The sequence below is a fragment of the Pleurodeles waltl genome, chromosome 3_2, assembly GCF_031143425.1.
Source record: "Pleurodeles waltl isolate 20211129_DDA chromosome 3_2, aPleWal1.hap1.20221129, whole genome shotgun sequence".
Classification (NCBI taxonomy): domain Eukaryota; kingdom Metazoa; phylum Chordata; class Amphibia; order Caudata; family Salamandridae; genus Pleurodeles; species Pleurodeles waltl.
In genome coordinates, this window is record NC_090441.1 from 966455 (window position 1) to 984507 (window position 18053).

General features: G+C 45.1%; 1 protein-coding gene across 1 annotated transcript in view; it reads right to left on the reverse strand.

Annotated features, from left to right (window-relative positions):
- CHCT1 (CHD1 helical C-terminal domain containing 1) overlaps positions 1 to 18053 on the reverse strand; it is a 184882-nt gene that overhangs the window by 128911 nt on the left and 37918 nt on the right. The window lies entirely within an intron of this gene.

The window sequence follows — 18053 nt, forward strand, 5'->3', positions numbered from 1 at the left end:
CATTAGTGGTGTTTACCCTGGAGCTTGCTGATTTACTGTGTTGTGTATTTTGAGGACATCTCGCCCTGACGTATTGCACATGATGTCTACAGTTTTCATTTCCATGCCACATTTGTGGCCTATCTGAGCAACATTAGCATTGCCTCCATCACTCTACTGGGATAAATATCACTTGGTGAAGTGTGCATTGTTGTTATGTTTCCAGTGTGACATGGGTATTTCCATGTCACCTTCTCCAGTATATTGTACTATTGTATTCAACACGACATGGTTTTGTATCCTCATTTCTTATTGTTGGGACATCATGTATGTGACAAATAGATGTGTGCATGACCTTTATTGGGATCTGTGGGCATGCATTTTGCCTTGGCCTACTATTGTATGCCAACAGGTGACTGAGATCTGCTCCATGGGCCAAAGCTTTTAGGGTGATGCTGTCTCCTAATGGTTGAAAGGTTATTTTGATTGTACAACTTTAGTCATGCAATTGTAGTTGTCTGAGATAACGATTTCCCTGCAGGCAACTGTTGACAATTCATATGGCATGCATGCATGGCACATGTATGGGCCACTTAGGTGTAGTTTGTTGCTGTGGCCTACTTGACATCATGGTAATGTTTGCTAATCAGACCTGTTGTTCAAGTGTGATTATATGATGACTCTTTTTGTATTTGCAGCATCAACACCGGCAGGCAAAGGAGACGAGGCACAGCTGAGTGGGGAAGCATCTGGCCACTTGACCTCGGGTCACGACACCACCGACACAGAGGGACCCAGAGGCCTGGAGGGTGAGGGGAGTGCCACGGGGGAGACCACTACATCATCATCATCATCATCATCGGATTCTTTCTACAGTGGATACTCCCAAGTGGTTGTTGGCCCATCAGGGCATCCCTCTGTATCATCCTTGCCCACCACCCCCAGTTCTATCACCACCCTCCCTGTTGCTCCCCACCCAGTTGACTGTGCCTGCTCACCCAAGAGGATGAGCGTCTCCTTTGCCACAGACACCTCTGCCCTAGCCTCTGCCCTCAGTTAAGAGGCTATTGACCTCCTGAGAAGTATCTCTGTAGATCAGACAGCCATTGTGAATGCCTTTCAGGGATTGGCAATTCAGCTTCAACAGACTAATGCATTCCTGGAAGGCATTCATGGTGCAATGTCTGACATACAGAGATCTATTCAGGCTCTGGCCTCCACACTGATGGCAGCCAGTCACCCCCCATTTTCTGTCCCCCCTCCACCTCTCTCTTCCCACTCCAAATCTCCCTTCCCCTACCTACCCAAAGCACACATGCCCCCCAGACATCTACCACATGTACCATACCCAAAGACACCACAACTACAGACACACACATATCCACCACATCCAACATATCCACAGTCACCAACCCAACAGCCACACACACAATCACCACTCCATCCCCCAGCACCTCCACATCCCAGACCCCAAAGAAACACAAACGGATCCACTCATCCACTCAACAGACACCCACCAAACACAAGCATAAAGTTTGTACCTCGCAGAAGCATGCACCCTCGACAGCACGCACCCATGGCACAGCAGACAAGCACTCACTCGAACTCCAAATCCCGACTCCCTTCTGATGACCATCCCGTGTCCGTATGAAAGTATTTTTCTTTGACCTTTCCCCTGGTCCCTTCACCTCGTCCTAAACCCAAGAGGCCCGACCCACCTCCCAGCCACTCCCTTCCTTCTCCAAGGCCTCCCCTGCCTCCTCCTCCAAGTACCCATACCCCTCTCCCCCAAGAAGATGCCCAGCACTCCTAAGCTTAAGTCCTAAACCCTTCTTCCCAAATCCAACCCCCTGCTCCTCCTCCTGGGATGATACCTGAGGTGCCTGCCTGCTCCCCTGAAGCTCATTCCTGTGGAGGTTTCCTGGAAGGTGGGAGTCCAGTGTTGGCACCACACTGTGCCATTGTGAAAACATATTATGGACTGGCCAATGGCCTTGGACTTATCCTTTTTTTCATAAAATAAACCCAAGCAGTTGTTTTGTTTGGTACACATTTGTCCTGCAATTGTTTTTATACCTTGCTGTTGTTCCTGAGTAACTTGTGTTGTGTGCCTACAGTTGTGTGTGTTTCAGCTTGCATGTTGATCCATTTGCTGTTGTTTGCGGGCAGTGCTGGTGCCCCCCAAGAGAAAGATATATGTTGAGTCTTTGGATATTTGGGTGTAAATTCTGGTGGTGTCATAGCATTTTGTACTGTTTGTTATGGTAAGTATTTCGTCTTGTGTTGTCCTATGTGAGCATGCATGGTGTTAGACAGGTCCCCTGATAAGGATTATGGATTAATCTAATGTGTGTCAGCTTGAGTTGTGTTTGTGAAGACATGGAGTGTGTTGAATTGTGCCTGCTTTGTTTGCAATTGACTGTGCATGTGTCAATTTATTTGTGTGTACCTTGCTGCTAGTTCCTGAAGAGGTATGTCCCATACAGTTGGAGTTATATGTACTTTGAGGACTTGCACTTCCACAATGTGAGGATAGGCATGTCATCTGAGTCTATTACTGTTTGTCCTTGTGACAGGTAGGGCCATTTCCTGTGCAAATGTTGTTTGAGGGGCCTGTGCAAAGTGTAATGTGTCCCAGTGCTGCCTCCTTCCCTGAGTGCTTCTGATGCCCCCATTCCTATTGTGCAGATATTGCTGGCATAGTGCTTTTTGTCTATTTGTCTCTGTGTGTATTGTGCATGCCATTGTCCTTCCATTTTGCTGTGATGTGGTGATGTGTGTGTCCATTGCAAGGCTGTTTTACGGGAGTGGCGTTTGTGTTCTATGACACATTCATACATATATGTATTGTATGTTACGACAGTCCATTGCCTGTGTAGAATGTGAGTATGTGAGTTTTATTTGTATATGTGATGTTGATGTGTTGTGGGTGTTATGTTGTCATGTTTTGCTCTCATTACACTAAATGAGACTGCTGAATTTGGGCGGCAGCACCACCAGGCTGTGGGGAACTTAGTCCAATTCTACACCTTGTGACAACTGTCAGCCTAACCTTTTCGGACAGCTGGCAGTACCTCACAAGTACCTGACAGTGGCGGTGATTTGTGGCAGCCATCTCAGAACTGTTGTAATTCCTGTAAGACAGTGACACGTTCAATTATGTCAAAAGGTGTGTCTACCACCTCCGTGCCAGAGCCATCAAGATCTGGAACATACATTTGTGTCCCGAACAGGACCTCATATGTGGTGCGCCCTCCCAAATACCTTCGGGGCAGATTCTTAAGTGCTCTCTGGACTCCATACAGGTGACTAAGCCAACTGCGACCCATGCCTAATACTCTCCCTGTCAAAGATTGCTTTAAGTCTCGATTATTTCGCTCCACTGCACCTCAGGATGGATGGGGGACAAAAAATGTAGTTGGACCCCTAATGAAGCAATTGTGTCCCTGAATGCACTTGAGGCAAAAGCAGGGCTCTGGCCCGAGTGGAAAGCCACAACTGCACACTTACCAATAAAGAATTGCAAAACTTGAATAACAGTTCGAGTGTCAGCTGATCGATGTGGCCAGACCCATAGAAATCTGAAGCATGAGTCGACAGCGACTAGAATGTATTTGTATGCACCATCCGGTGTCAGGGGACCACAGTGGTCCAGATACACACATTGTAGTGGTTTATTTGTAAGTAGAAGGGGTGCTTTTAATGAAGGACCCTTTTATTTTCTGACAGATGTCACAGCAAAGGACATATTGTTTTCTCTGTTTATATAGACCTGGCCACCAATAGTGTTTTTGGATGCATGAGCAGAAGCAACTCCCTCATGTGCCGCTTTCATCAACTCAGATCTTTGATCTTGGTTGGGAATCACATGATCACCCACCCCTGGTATTGCTTCTAAGGCAGTGTTTAGGCTAGTTATGCGGTAGGAATATTTGGCAGGATAAGTCTTTGATTACAGCTTGCCGTCAGCCAAAGCTTTCACTGCAGCAAGTGTTTCATGATCCAACCTCATTCGTGAACGAGTTATTGCAGCAACAGAAGCCAGAGCTACTACTGACTTGGCCACTTCATCAGCCAAGGTATTGCCTACAACTTGTACTCCTACACGTTTATGCCCCAGTGTATGCACTACATAAGCATTGGGTAGCGTTTCCAGTTCTGCTACTTTCCCCCAAAGTACCTTATGTTTAATGGTGTTTGTCTTTTGAATCTCTGAACCCATTTTGACGCCAGGAATGCAGATATTCATTGAAGGACTGGACACAGTAGTACGAATCACAGACTATCAATGTTAGTTTTTCTGGATCCGTGTGCGCCAGCACCATCACCAGAGCCTAGAGCTCTGCCAGTTGTGCAGTCGAGTCCCCTAAGGTCTGTGTGTAAGTATTTTGTGGATGGAATTCACCATCTTTCATGTGGCCACTCACAGCCGCGCAAGCTGGGGAGTATTGGTGCTTTGTGCCTTTGGCTGGTTGGGCTGATCCATCAGTGTAAATAGTTGTTTGATATTGATCAAATGGCAAAGTATTTGCTGGGATTGGGTATTCCATTTCATATTGAAGGAATTCTTGAGTTTGCAATTTTTGATCGAAAATGTAGTCAACATCAGTTGCTGTCAGAGACATTGCCCATTGGATCCAACGTGGATGTAATGCATTTGCATTAGGAACGCTAGCCTTTGTGACAGCCTCAAGGGCTGGGATCAGAGAGACAACAATAATGCATTTCCCCTGAGCCAGAGGTCTCTCTTTAATGACAGCCATGTGAACAGCAGTCAGAATTTTTTCTGTGGGAGCAAAACGTTGTTCAGTTGTGGAGTACAAGTGTGATTTGTATGCATTATGGACGGCATTACCCTCATTAAATGTTACATAGGTGAAACCGATGGCACTAGCAATTTCTCTGATGACCAAATGTGTTTTGTTGTCCCTTGTTTGTAAATGTTTTGCTGCAAGCATTTCTTGTTGCAATGCTCTGAGGATGCGTGTGTGTTCGACTATCCAGGATTTACTTGAAAAGGCGGGACGTATTAAATCATATAATGGTTTAATGCTTTGTGCATAATCAGGAATGTAAGTTCTGCCAAAGTTTAAAAAGCCCAATAAATACTGGAGCTTTTTTATGGTATTTGGTGTTTGCAATTGCGCGCAATTTTCAAAAAAATTGGGGAGCTAGGCTCTTGCCTTCATCCGATAACTCGTATCCCAGAAACAAGACACTGAGGAAGGCAATTTTTGCTTTCTTAAAACTACATTTGTAGCCGAGTTCGGCAAATCCCACAACAATGCGGACCACCTGTTTCAGGTGATGAATGAGATCATCATCTGTTAGGTAGATGTCATCAACATAGGACAACGCTTCAGGGTCAATGTCCTGTAAAATGGATGTCACAGGTGCTGATAACAGCCCAGGGCTGTTCTTATACCCCTGAGGAAGCCTTGAAAAGTTTTTCTGCAAGCCTAAACCGCTAAATACTGTTAAGTCTCTGTTTTTCAGGTGCTATATTTTGGCAGAAGCTGTTGGAAATATCCAACATTGTTGTGTATCCTTTGCACACTATATTGTTAATGAGTGCTCTGCTGTATGAGTTTTGAATATCAAATATGCGTGTATGACTCTTTAAATGTCTATAATCTAAGACTATTCTATATGAATGGTCCGGTTTGGCAACAGGAAATAAAGGATTGTTCACTGGTGAGACACAGGGCTCAATGACACCCTGGTACTCTAGCTGTGTGACAATCTCTCCCATAGGAGCTTTAGCCTAATGCTTAATAGTATATTGAGATGAGGCTGTGGTCGAGACCTAATTGGTATTATGAGGTAGGGAGAATCATTATCCCACCCAATATGGTTGTGAAACAGCGCAGGAGTCTGTGCTAATGCCCAATCAAATGAGTATGACTCTGTTAATTCTAGAGGATCCAGGGGAGAGAAAGAAGGCTTAATCATCTTTTCCTCCCGCAGGACTTCACAGCCAAATTCTGGCAGCCAATCTTTTTCGGCCAACAATATGTCATAAATGCCAGTTAATCATTTCCAATACATGTCAATTGTGCGCTCAAAGTCTCCCTCTAATTGTATTTTCATTTTATACACCCTATTGGGGGGTAGACGAGCATGTCCACAGTCTCGACCTCGATAAAGTCATCAGTTGCTTTCACCTCTAGCTGCTCTAGAAGATTCCATAAATTATTGTGACCTCTGCTGCACTGTCTAGCAGAGCCAGTGCCCAGTTCCTGTTCTTCAATAAAGCTCTCATCTTGTGTGGCATTTCATGCAGAAATAGCTGCCACCTTCTTCTTTTTGAATTGGGGTTTTTGTTGTGGAAGTTTCTCTTCTTTTTTTAATTGAAGCTTCTGCTGAGCTTTGTGAATCTTTTTTCTAATTCACGTACTCTGTTCATTGTTCTGATTGCCCACCTCTCTCACTACGTTTAGCCGATGAGTCCTGAAAGGAAAGAAATTGGCATGTATCAGTATATTGATATTTATCAGGAGTTACAATATTATCCCTATTTTGCAAGTTATGCAATTTCTCAGGGGTCTCCGAATGAGGAGATTCTCCCCCGTCTTTTTAAAATGTTTGTTTTTGTTTATTCTAGGGTTTTTTAGAGCCCTCAGCTGCTGGCTTGGTAGAATCCTTATTGGATTTACCCTGAAACTGTGGTTTACTTGGTCTAGCTTCCTAACTATCCAGACCTACACTCATAGGTTTCAGCAATAATTTTTGTTTTCTTGTTCCAGAACAGGAACATCCCGGAGCCTCATGCGTACTGCTAGTGCTACTGTTCCCCTTTAAGGTTACTTAACATTATTGAGGATACTGTGGCAAAGTTGACCATTAAAAGCATCCCCGAATCCAGGGGCGGGGAAGGCCCATATTCATCTTGAATTTGTTTTAACACCTCTGGAAGATTGGCAAGTGTTGGTGTACCGTGTGCGGTAGTTTAAAGCGTGACAAATACTGTGCCCCAAGTGTTGCAGTTATCCACTGAGTGAACCATCCAAAATGGCAAGCACATAGTGAGAATTCTGTGCTTATCTTGAGGTCTGGTATGGGGAAACACAGCTTCCAGTGCGTTTATCTCTTGAGCTAACCAAAACGGAATTTCTTCATGTTTTGCAGGTACTTTACCTATGATCGAATGCACAGTCGCTGAGCTAATACCTGGTGTGACCTCATGCGGTTGTGCTGGAACAGCGAATGCTGGGTTAGTATTTAATGTTTGCATCACAAACTGTACTAATAGTCTGTAAATTGCTACAAAGTCAGCATATAAGTGGCGAACCTCGGCTACCACCAAGGTGCTTATATCAGGATGCGGTGTAAATGTGGCCAATAAAGGCCAGGTAGGACTGTCACTGCTCAGAGGACCTAGCCTAACATGAAGTATTGTATGGGGTTGGGCACCTTCAAGCCAGTTTTCGTGGTCTTGAAAAGATAGAGGTATCTCTATGTATGCATATGCTCTGTATTGTGCATGTGCATTAGTATGTGTATAATGATAAAATGTATTAGTGTTCCCGTCAACTGCTAGAAAATTTATCCAAGAGTAGCAAATTTCTGTCCTATATACTGGATGAGCCTTAACCACAAATGTAACAGCACCCCCTGGGCCGTAAGGCCATTAGCTAATAAATTATTAGTTAGGGGAGGTTGCATGTTTACTGCAATTACCACCCATTGTGGGTTCACCATTGTAATTGTACCTGTTCAGAGGTAAGGACACCAATTGGAGATCAATCCTTTTAAGCTTGAACAACCTTCAGTCTAAAATAGGTACTACTTATCTAGCTGAGGAGGAAATCCTCAACGCCACGGATGTCTTTGTAAATAGTATTGCGGTGCCTTTAGCACATAGAGAGACAGAGATACTCAGGAAGATCCGGAATTCAGTGCCTGACTAAACGTTGGTGGCCCCATGTCGTGTTTGGCTCTCATTATACTAAATGAGACTGCTGGATTCAGGCGGCAGCACCACCAGGCTGTGGGGAACTTAGTCCAATTCCACACCTTGTGACAACTGTTGACCTAACCCTTTCGGCCAGCTAGCAGTACCTCGCCAGCACCTGAAAGTGGCAATGATTTGTGGCAGCCATGCGCATGACATTCAGGGGGTGATTCTAACCCCGGCGGTCTTAGACCGCCGGGGCCAGGGTCGGCGGGAGCACCGCCGACAGACCGGCGGTGCCCCGCAGGGCATTCTGACCGCGGCGCTTTGGCCGCGGTCAGTGCAGGAAAACCGGCGGTCTCCCGCCGGTTTTCCGCTGCCCCTTGGAATCCTCCAAGGCGGCGCAGCTTGCTGCGCCGCCGAGGGGATTCCGACCCCCCCTACCGCCATCCAGTTCCCGGCGGTCCGCCCGCCGGGAAGCGGATGGCGGTAGGGGGGGTCGCGGGGCCCCTGGGGGCCCCTGCAGTGCCCATGCCACTGGCATGGGCACTGCAGGGGCCCCCGTAAGAGGGCCCCTAAATGTATTTCACTGTCTGCTGCGCAGACAGTGAAATACGCGACGGGTGCAACTGCACCCGTCGCACAGCTTCCACTCCGCCGGCTCGATTCCGAGCCGGCTTCATCGTGGAAGCCTCTTTCCCGCTGGGCTGGCGGGCGGCCTGAAGGCGGCCGCCCGCCAGCCCAGCGGGAATGTCAGAATTACCGCCGCGGTCTTTCGACCGCGGAACGGTAACCTGACGGCGGGACTTTGGCGGGCGGCCTCCGCCGCCCGCCAAGGTCAGGATGAGGGCCTCAGACTTCTCAGGGAAATCGTGGTGAAACAGACCTCATCCTTTTCTCTCAGTTACATTAGTCTTACACATGCAAAGACAAATAGAAGCAAAGATTGGTTCAACATACTTCATTAAATCAACTGCGTTCTAGTTAAAGTACTGCAATGATTAGGATGATAAAACATAACAATAATATTAATGCGGTGACAAAGAAAGTGAAACATAAAAAAAGTCCCACCATAGTGTCAGAATGCTAGGTGTTGGGATTTCTACCTACGCAATTAAAGTACTATATTAGAGCACAGCAGTGCTAGACCTAATCCACCCTTCAGAATCCATAGGAAGATACCATCCCCCATACCTGTATTTGGTAGTAGCGAAGAGGGCTGTTAGTCTAATGAGAGTCCTCTCTCATGTAGGCAGGGAAAGACATAAAATCTCAGCAGACAGCTGCAATGAAGCTACAGCATGCAGTGACAATCTTCTGGCTGGAACTCCCCGTCTAACATATAGGGGGCACAGAGATGTTTTATAATAAAACAGCTAATGTCATTAGGAATACTGCCCTAACGTGAAACACGCATGTGTCCGTGAAGTGGCAGAGAGCACGGCTGGATCACTTTGTCCCAGCAACATATTGGAGAGAGCCTTGAGTAGCACACAGAACAAGAACGTCAGAGTACAAGAATGAAAGCAGTTTCTGTGAAAACAGTTTCTGTGCTAAGAGCATATAAGATAAAGAAAAGAAAATATCACCACAGAAGAGATCTTCTGTTCAGAAAATAAAAATGAATAAAATGAATTGCAACTAGGCTAAAGGGCACAGGCTGCAGGCTTATGGCTAAAGTAACATGCCTGTAAGGCTGTTAAGGTACCCTTACGACAGTGTGAGACAATGTGTAGCCCTCACTATCCCTGTGCCTGAGATGAGTGGACGTGTGTTTTTGTGTTGTGTTGCTGTACAGTGTGAGAGCACATTGTGACCGTGAATGTGTTCATCTTTATGTATCATTTAGACTGTGTACACAATGAGATGTGTGCTTAGTGCCCGTAGAGTGACCCCCATATGATGCGGCTGACGGCGCAATGATCTGTTGTGACAGTTAATGAGACTGTATGTGTGTGTACTTACTGTCGGTTGCTCCCATAGTGGCGTGGATTTTGGTCTCCTTCGAGGATCATCAGCAGTGGCAGGGCGTGCATGATGAGCTCCATGGCCGCATTGGACACGTGAGGCTACCAGAAGGTGAGTGTTTCCCTTTATACCGTCCGTTTCCGCCTGCTGAGATGTGGCAGTTGGACTGCCACGGTCACATTGGCAGTGTGCAACCTTGTAATGTGTCCGGCAGAAATACAGGCTCTGCTAGCTGTTTGTGCTGCCTCGTGACAGCGACAGTCTGTGCTGCCTGGCTATGCCGGCGGAACCACTGCGGTCTTTGCTCCATAGGCCTGCTCGGAGCAGCTCGAAGATGGGCCGCCGTCATGGTGGTTGACACAACCGCCAAACCGGTAATGAGGCCCTAAGTATTGGTCTTTCACAAGTGTCTTGCTGTCTTAAACTCAACTTTTTGCCTTAATCAGCAATTCACACGTTACAATTGCCACATTTAATATTACCAACAGAAAATGGGAATCCCACAAGTGCTGCAGCCTAGATGATAATTTTAGTTACCAAATTTCATGCACAGGAGTTATCCTACACATTGGTATCCCTACCAAATGCAAATTGACATTACTTGAGATGTCCATTTGGATTCTGTATGTGCGATTCCTTTAAAAAAAGTATATATTTGCATTTAAAATGAGGGGTGGAGGATGTTACCCCGCAGATGCAATACATTTACAGCAGCAGACATAGATATAAATACAATCCGAATCAAGCAAATAGCAAAAAATTGTGCAGTAATATAAACAATACAAAGAAATTGAGAAGCATACCTAAAGAAGTACGGTGAATGGTTCATCTAATATATAGACTTTACACAAACAGGGAAAAAAAAAATCCAGCGGTTCCTACTTCATTAAAGAAGATGTTAAACAAATTGAGCTGGGATTTTTAAAAATGCAGTTAAGGTACTTAAATGAATTATTAAGGGCATAAAAGTTTATGATTAATGATTCATATTATCAATCCACTTAGCCACAGTTATCTTGGATCCATGTTTCCACAATTTCTACCCCTTACACTCATACAAACTAATTTCCATGTTATGGGGCTGCCAAGAACCAAACCTCCATTTCATACATGTGGGTAGATCCGGGCTTAATCAGTCTGAGGCAATACACAATCTTGCAACAGCCATAATGACAAACAACAGATAAGTATCATTTTCCAAAGGGCTGCTACTCTCCATATTACCCTTAACTCTTATTTGCATCATCACATGAGTAATCTGAAACTGTTTGCCTATGATTGAACTCATAAAATTCCTGATCTTAGAGATTAAAGGGTTTAGTGCAGGGCCTAAAGTGAATATATGCACAATCTCTGTCTGCTCAACTCTGCACCAGATGCGATTGCCAACAGGTCTCCTGCCCCATTTATATAGCTGAGACAGGGTGTAGCACAGATTGAATAATGTTCTAAAGTGCTGACTCCTGAACCCAGCCGTTAGAAGAACCTTAGCCCCAATGTCTAATGACTCCTGGAGAGACAGTCCCTCTACACCAAGCCTGGATCCTCTTTTGCTGTTTTGAATCTCTAGATCATCCAGAAGCGTTTTGATCAGCCAGTTGTACAAACCTCCAATCCTAGCCTGTCCTCAATTAAAGGGATTTGACTGAACGAGAACTGACTCATGTCCAATCTACATACAAAATCTTGTATCTGCAGAAATTTAAAAAAGTCCCACCCCTAGTGAGACCATAAATCTCCTGGCGCTCGGAAAAAAAGTACAGCTCCCCTTCCGCATAAAGAACCCCCGATACCGTTGAGCCCTTTCGTGCCCACCTCCTACCGATTCCATCATGGAACATGAATGGAAAGGTTGGAGACTTCCAAAGAGGTGTATATCCATTGAATCGGGTAATATTTATTGTCCTAGCAATTCTTCGCCATTCCCTGTACGCTCCTCTTATAGTTTTGAAATTAGTCTTCTTATAATAACTAGGTTCGAGGTTCTTCAAGAAACAGCCCCTGGCATCTACCCCAAACATTAACTCATAAATTGTGGGAGCTTCAGCAATGTTTAATCCATCTGTACTACCAGTAATCAGAATCACCATATATTGCAGCATGCAGTACCAGTAACAGAACGTGAGGGTGGGCACATCCCATCTCCCTTGATCTTTATGGAGGATCATAAACCTTGCCACCCTTCTGGGCTTTTAAAATTCCCACAGAAAGCTAAAACATATGCTTTTGAGTTTGGCCAGCCAGAGCCTATAAATCTCCAACGGAGCACCCTTAAACAGATATAGCATCTTTGGTAATATTGACATTTTTAAGACATTATACCTCCCCACCAATGAAAGGTGCAGATGATTACTACTTGATGCTTGATGTTCCTGCTTGATGTTACTTACCATTGATGCTAGATTTGCTTCCACTAAGTGCTCCACCCCCCTGTAATTCCATTGCAAAGGTACACCACTTCTTCCATCACCCGCTAATCCAAAAATCCCATTCCTTTAGAACAGACCACCTCTGTCTTCTCCTCATTAATCTTGTACTCAGAAAACATCGCAGAGTACTTAGCACCCTTTCCTATCTCCATAAGGGCAGTTGACAGATCCACTGTAACTCCTGCTATCTCATCTGCAAATGCAAATACTTTATATTCTATGTGCTTTACTACTACAGGCTTTATCAGTTTATTCCTCTCAAGCAACGTCATAAAATGGTCAATATAAAGTGCCAACAATAAGGGTGAGCAGGGACACCCCTGTCTAGTACCCCTAGTAATCACTACACGGCCAGACTCTGTCTCCATTATCCTCAATCTTGCTGTAAAAGCTTGATACAATGCTCTGACTGATTCTAACCCTTTTCAAGCTAGGACCACCCACAGAAAGCCCCACGAGACCCTGTCAAAAACCTTTTTGGCATCAAGTAACACTAAACTAATCTGTGTCCTCGTGGCTTCTGCAATATCAAATAAGGTAATTCCTAACATGGTCCACCGTGCTGCACCCAGGAAGAAAGCCATGTTGTTGTGGTGACACCAAGGTGGAGATAACTCTCCCTAACCTATGCGGCAAAACCTTAGCATAGACTTTAGCGTCAGCATTTATTAATGCTGACACTGAGTTCAGCGCCACCGTGGCTAGGCACAACTCAGACCGCCGTCAGCCCATTGTGAACGATATTCCTGGCAGTGACGCTGGTTTAGGAGGTCCTGTCCGCCAGGGTCGTAATGTGGCAGTGGGACCGCCTGGAGTGCGGCTGTCTTACCACCACTGCGAGTGTGACGGTCTGAAGACCACCACACTCGTAATTTAAAGAACTCCAAGGGGAAACTGCTCAGTCCCATAGCTTTACCTGTGGCCAATAAATTGGTTGCCTCCAGTTTTTCCTAAGGAGAAATAGGAATTCCAATTCTGCACAATCCCCTGCACTCAGCTTGTCTTTAACTTCATCTGAGGCACCAAATATGGCCTCATATTAGTTTATAAGAGAATTAGTATCCTCAGTATACAAATTCCCATAGTAGTCTCTGAATACCCTAATGATATCTGCCTGAGGGTCAAGAATAGCCTCTATGTCTCTTTGTGTCTGCTCTTGTTGAATGAGTGGTGGGAGCAATCACCCAGTGCTCTCTCCATATTCATAGCATTCCAATCTATGAATATGAAATTTCAGAGCAACCTCTTTGCTAAAATATTGAGTTATCTTGGCCTTCAAAGCTGCAATTTTCTGGTTGACCTCCAAGCCGTCTAGCTTTGCAGTAATTAGCTTGATCTGGTGCTCCTCCAGTAAGGAAAGCTTTTTATAAAGAGCCTGGGTCTCAGCCCGCCTCTGTTTTTGTTGAGACAGACCGAAGCTCAAGGTTTCAGCCCTAATTCCAGCTTTTAGCGTATCCCACAGGATATTATCAGATACAGTGTCCCTGTTAAAGCCGAGAAATTAATTGATCCACTTGCGCATATGATCTATATAAGCTTGATCCAACAGGAGGCACTTATCGAACAACCAGCCCCATGTGGCTGCTCAAGCCCAACACTCGACATCTTCAAAACCAGTGGGTTATGGTCTGATGGTACTGCAGGGAATCTTTCAATTGTTACTTGACTGATAATAGGAGTAGACACAAAGAAATAATCTAATTGAATCAATTTATTATGAGGGTGAGAGAAAAATGTATATCCTGGATCTAGTGCCATTAACCAATCCCATACATCGATAAGCCCCTGATCTTTTACCAGCCGATGGAGTGCCCTGTACACCAGAAGTTTCCTGCCAGAATAAGTTTCGGAGCAGGGAAGACCCCTATTAATATCTAAGTGAATATTAAAATATCCACATAAAATCATAGAGGTAGGGGGGTTTCAGCACTTCTTCTCCACCAGCCTTTTTATGGGGGGTCCCTGCATGAAAATGGTTCTAATCAGTCAGGTAGCACTGAGTTCAGCGCCTCTCCAGCTGACTACAACCGAGACCACTGTCACCCCATCGGGATCTGTGATCCTGGTGGGGACAGCGGTCTTTATGTGGGTCCGCCCACCCAACTCGTAATGTGGCGGTCGAACCGTCACAGCTGCGGCGGTCCGACTGCCAGCCTTGTAATGAGGCCCATACTCTTGGAAAAACAATTAAATACTCCCATATTTCTCTGCAATGAAATACTCTGTTGTCCTCTCCCCTCCATCCACCCCCAAACCCACCATCCCAAAGAACCCTTCTTTCTTCCCACCTCCCCCTCCTGCTATTGGAGGCAGTAGAACCATCCAGGTCCTTAGATGGTGATGTACCCTCCTTCTGCCCTCCGAAGAAAAAAAAAGAAAGAATAGCCTTCAAACTCAGCCCAACACTTGTGCCAAACCTTCCCCAATGATGAATAATCTATAAGCTGCACCCTTTTAAAGGGGAGGCCATGGACAGCACCAGAAGATTAATCATAACATCCCTATATATGCGATATAGACCAAACGGGACCAACCTAGCTCGGGCCATGAACTAAATTTTCCAGCATTTATTTTGCTTTAATTTCAGAGGTAAAGAAGTAAGGCCTATCACTTATAACGACTTTTAATTTAGCTGGGTTCATCAAATACGCCTGGCCCCCTTTGTTCTAGAACAGTTGTATCATCTGTCTCAAACACCACTGCCGCTTATCAGTGGCATGACAAAAATTGAGCCAACCAAAGAATGAGCAGCCTTCAACCATCCGTTGCTTGTCTGGGCAGGCATTCAAAAACTGCTTGTTTAAGCAGAAAGTTCCCAAAAAAGATTGCCCTAGGTTTTTCAGGCCTCGGGTCAGGAGCCTGCCGAGGGTTCTATATAAATGGGAACCTATGGGCCAGTTGAATCTCAGTATCCCAATTCCAGTTAGGCAGGTCAGGGAAAGCCACTTTAAATAGCTCCACATTCTATTTTCTAGTGTTCGTTCCTTCTAGGCCTTCTGTGGCACTCAACACCCTGAGGTTATTGCATCTAGATCTACTTTCAAGCTCTTTTAGCTTCCAATGGGTGTCAGTCGCATGAGTCTCTATTGCTTCACACATTTTATTTTGTGCCATAACCTCCCTCTCCAGCGCAGCTACCTGTTTTACAGTTCAGTCATCCTTTCTGAGAATTAAGTGCAAGTTTTGGTCAGTTTACGAATCCCCCCTGTAATTTCAGACTGGCAGTCTGGGCTTTGCCGCTATCAGCCTGGGTCTCCTCGAGATGTGCCATAATACTTTGATATATTGCTTCCAAAGTGGCAGTATCAGGATAACTTAGTCCATCTTCTTTAATACCCGCAACATTTCCACCGAGTAGCGGTGAGGCTGTATAATCCTACTTCAGGTCTTGTCCTGAGCCAGTCGCTCCATTGGTCAATTGCCGTGACTTCTTTTTCTTAACTATCAAGCGAAGATCTTTTTGAGGCCTCACCGTAAAGCAGGGCATCACTTGTCTCTGCTGCGCTACTTTGTTATTTCATAATACTAGCTTGTGACCCTCTTCTATGAGATCCCTCAATCCCCCCTAGATCTTCTTCTTCAGACCGCTCAAACTGATTGGACATTGAGAAGAAGTGCTCCCCTACCTCAGGTTCCTCTCGAACTTCGGTTATAACATGGCTTTCCTTTTCATGCATAGCAGATATAGGATTTCCCCATAAATAGACACTGACACACAATCAGAGGAGTTCTCCCCCCCAGCTACCTCATCCAGCCTCCTTCTTGCCGCTTCTGCCACCACAACCTCCTCATTAGTGACTGCCACCCCAAGACTGAGCGATTTGGTCCCAGCAGGTAGTGAGGCAGTACATTGACTGACCGGCCTAAATTTGTCAGATATAGATAACCCATTGTCCGATTCCCCCGCCAATGAGCAAGTTTGATATTATGTTCAAGCCAGAACTCACGATTATATTAGTGATCTCCTTTGCCTCTCTGCCAGAACTGGTCCCACTGAAATAGGATTCAGTGGAAGGGGAATGCTACAATGACTGTTCACTGCCAGATGCACCAAACACAGTGCCACTGGCAGGCTGCTGTTGAGCAGGTTTTTTTAAAGAAGCTCACCATTGTTCTAGTGGAGCCTGCTCTTGCTCCTGTATCTATCCCAACAGAACACCCCGCAACACAAATACCCGGGCTGACCTTCTCCACGGCCCTCTTTGTGGGGGCTGTTCTACTTCTGCGCATGTTGGACTTGCTTCTGAGGGCCCCCCACCGTACCACCACTGCAGGGCTTTGGAGTGCATGTTGATTTGGGAGCCATTCAGGCCATAGTGATGGGACGGCTGTCCCTGCCCTTCCGCAAACCTGTTGTCCTGAGCGTGCTGAGAACAGCCCGATGAACTAGTACTCTGGAGACCCGGCTAACTACTGCCAAAATCACCCTAGCCGCAGTGCCGCCAAGCAGCAGGCAGTCCTCCAGGTCAAGCCGTTACTACATCTGCATTTGCGACCAGCAATGGGGAGGATCAGCTGCCAGGTAAGAATCTAGGGGGGGTCAGAGAGGAGGAGGGTCAGTTCGACTGTACTACTCGGCAGCCATCTTGCTAGTACGAGCCGATCCTTAATGATTACATTTTACTCATTAATTGTTACATTGTGAAAAAAGTGGTACTACCTATAATCGTGCCCTCTTTCTCCTTTGCTAGTATAGGCTGAAAAATCAACTTTCTTTCGTAGTACCTACCATGGTGTAATTGATGTTATAGGTACTCTCATGACTCCAACTTCTCGTTAACACCCTTGACATGTTTCAGCTAATCATTCACTGCTGTACATTTCAGGTGAAGCCTTAAAAAACGGCCAAGTAGATTCTCCTGTAATGTCCACTAGGATCCATTGTCCATGCTTACAATCCATTTATGAAGTACATCAATTTTCTTCCTGTTTTTAGGAGAGGTACAACACAAATTTGGATCACATAAATTCAGCCATAATATAATGAATCCAGAGTGCTCTCCTCTCATTGCCAGATGAAACACATTTCATCAATATATCTCGACAAATTGATCCCACATTCGTAAAATGGGGATCTGTCCTCTTGAATACTGTGTGTATTATCCTGGTGTGGAGAAAGCAAATGTTTTTACACTACACAATACAATTTACTGCATGATTAGCTTGACAATGGGTGTTTTCAACAAACGGATGAGTTTCAGGAAATCATTTTCGAGTCTCAGATATTGTGGTAGAAGATTTCATAAGAGGGGAACTTGTATCAAGGGAGATTTTTTGCCAATTCTTTTGAATCTGGTCTGCCATGAGGCAAGTCGGTTAACAATTGACCTTAGACGTCTAGGAGGTTATAGAGAGTGAATAGCTTGGTGGGATAACGAGATAAAATGGCCATGTACAGTTTTGTAAATGAAATAAAGCGTTTTTGAATTGTGATCATTTGTCAAGGAAGCTGACCCTAGAATCAAGGTATAAGTGTGAGAGGTGAATAATTTTCACTTTAGATTCAATAAGTCCAAAGAAAAGTTGAGAATGTTAATTTCCTTACATTTCTTTCACAGTCAGAAAAATGTTGGCTTCCTGGAACAACTTCCAGCTCCTAATGTAGCATTTATCATCTTTTTTCTATCATATTGTCGCCAGTGTTTGCTCCTACTACAAACACCGCCTTGTAGTTTTAGCATTTTACACAATTAAATTACCCCTTAAACCAAGAATTTCCATTTGAGATCGATGAGGTCTGGATCATTACCAGATCCTTAGGATTACCGCTAACTAAATTATTC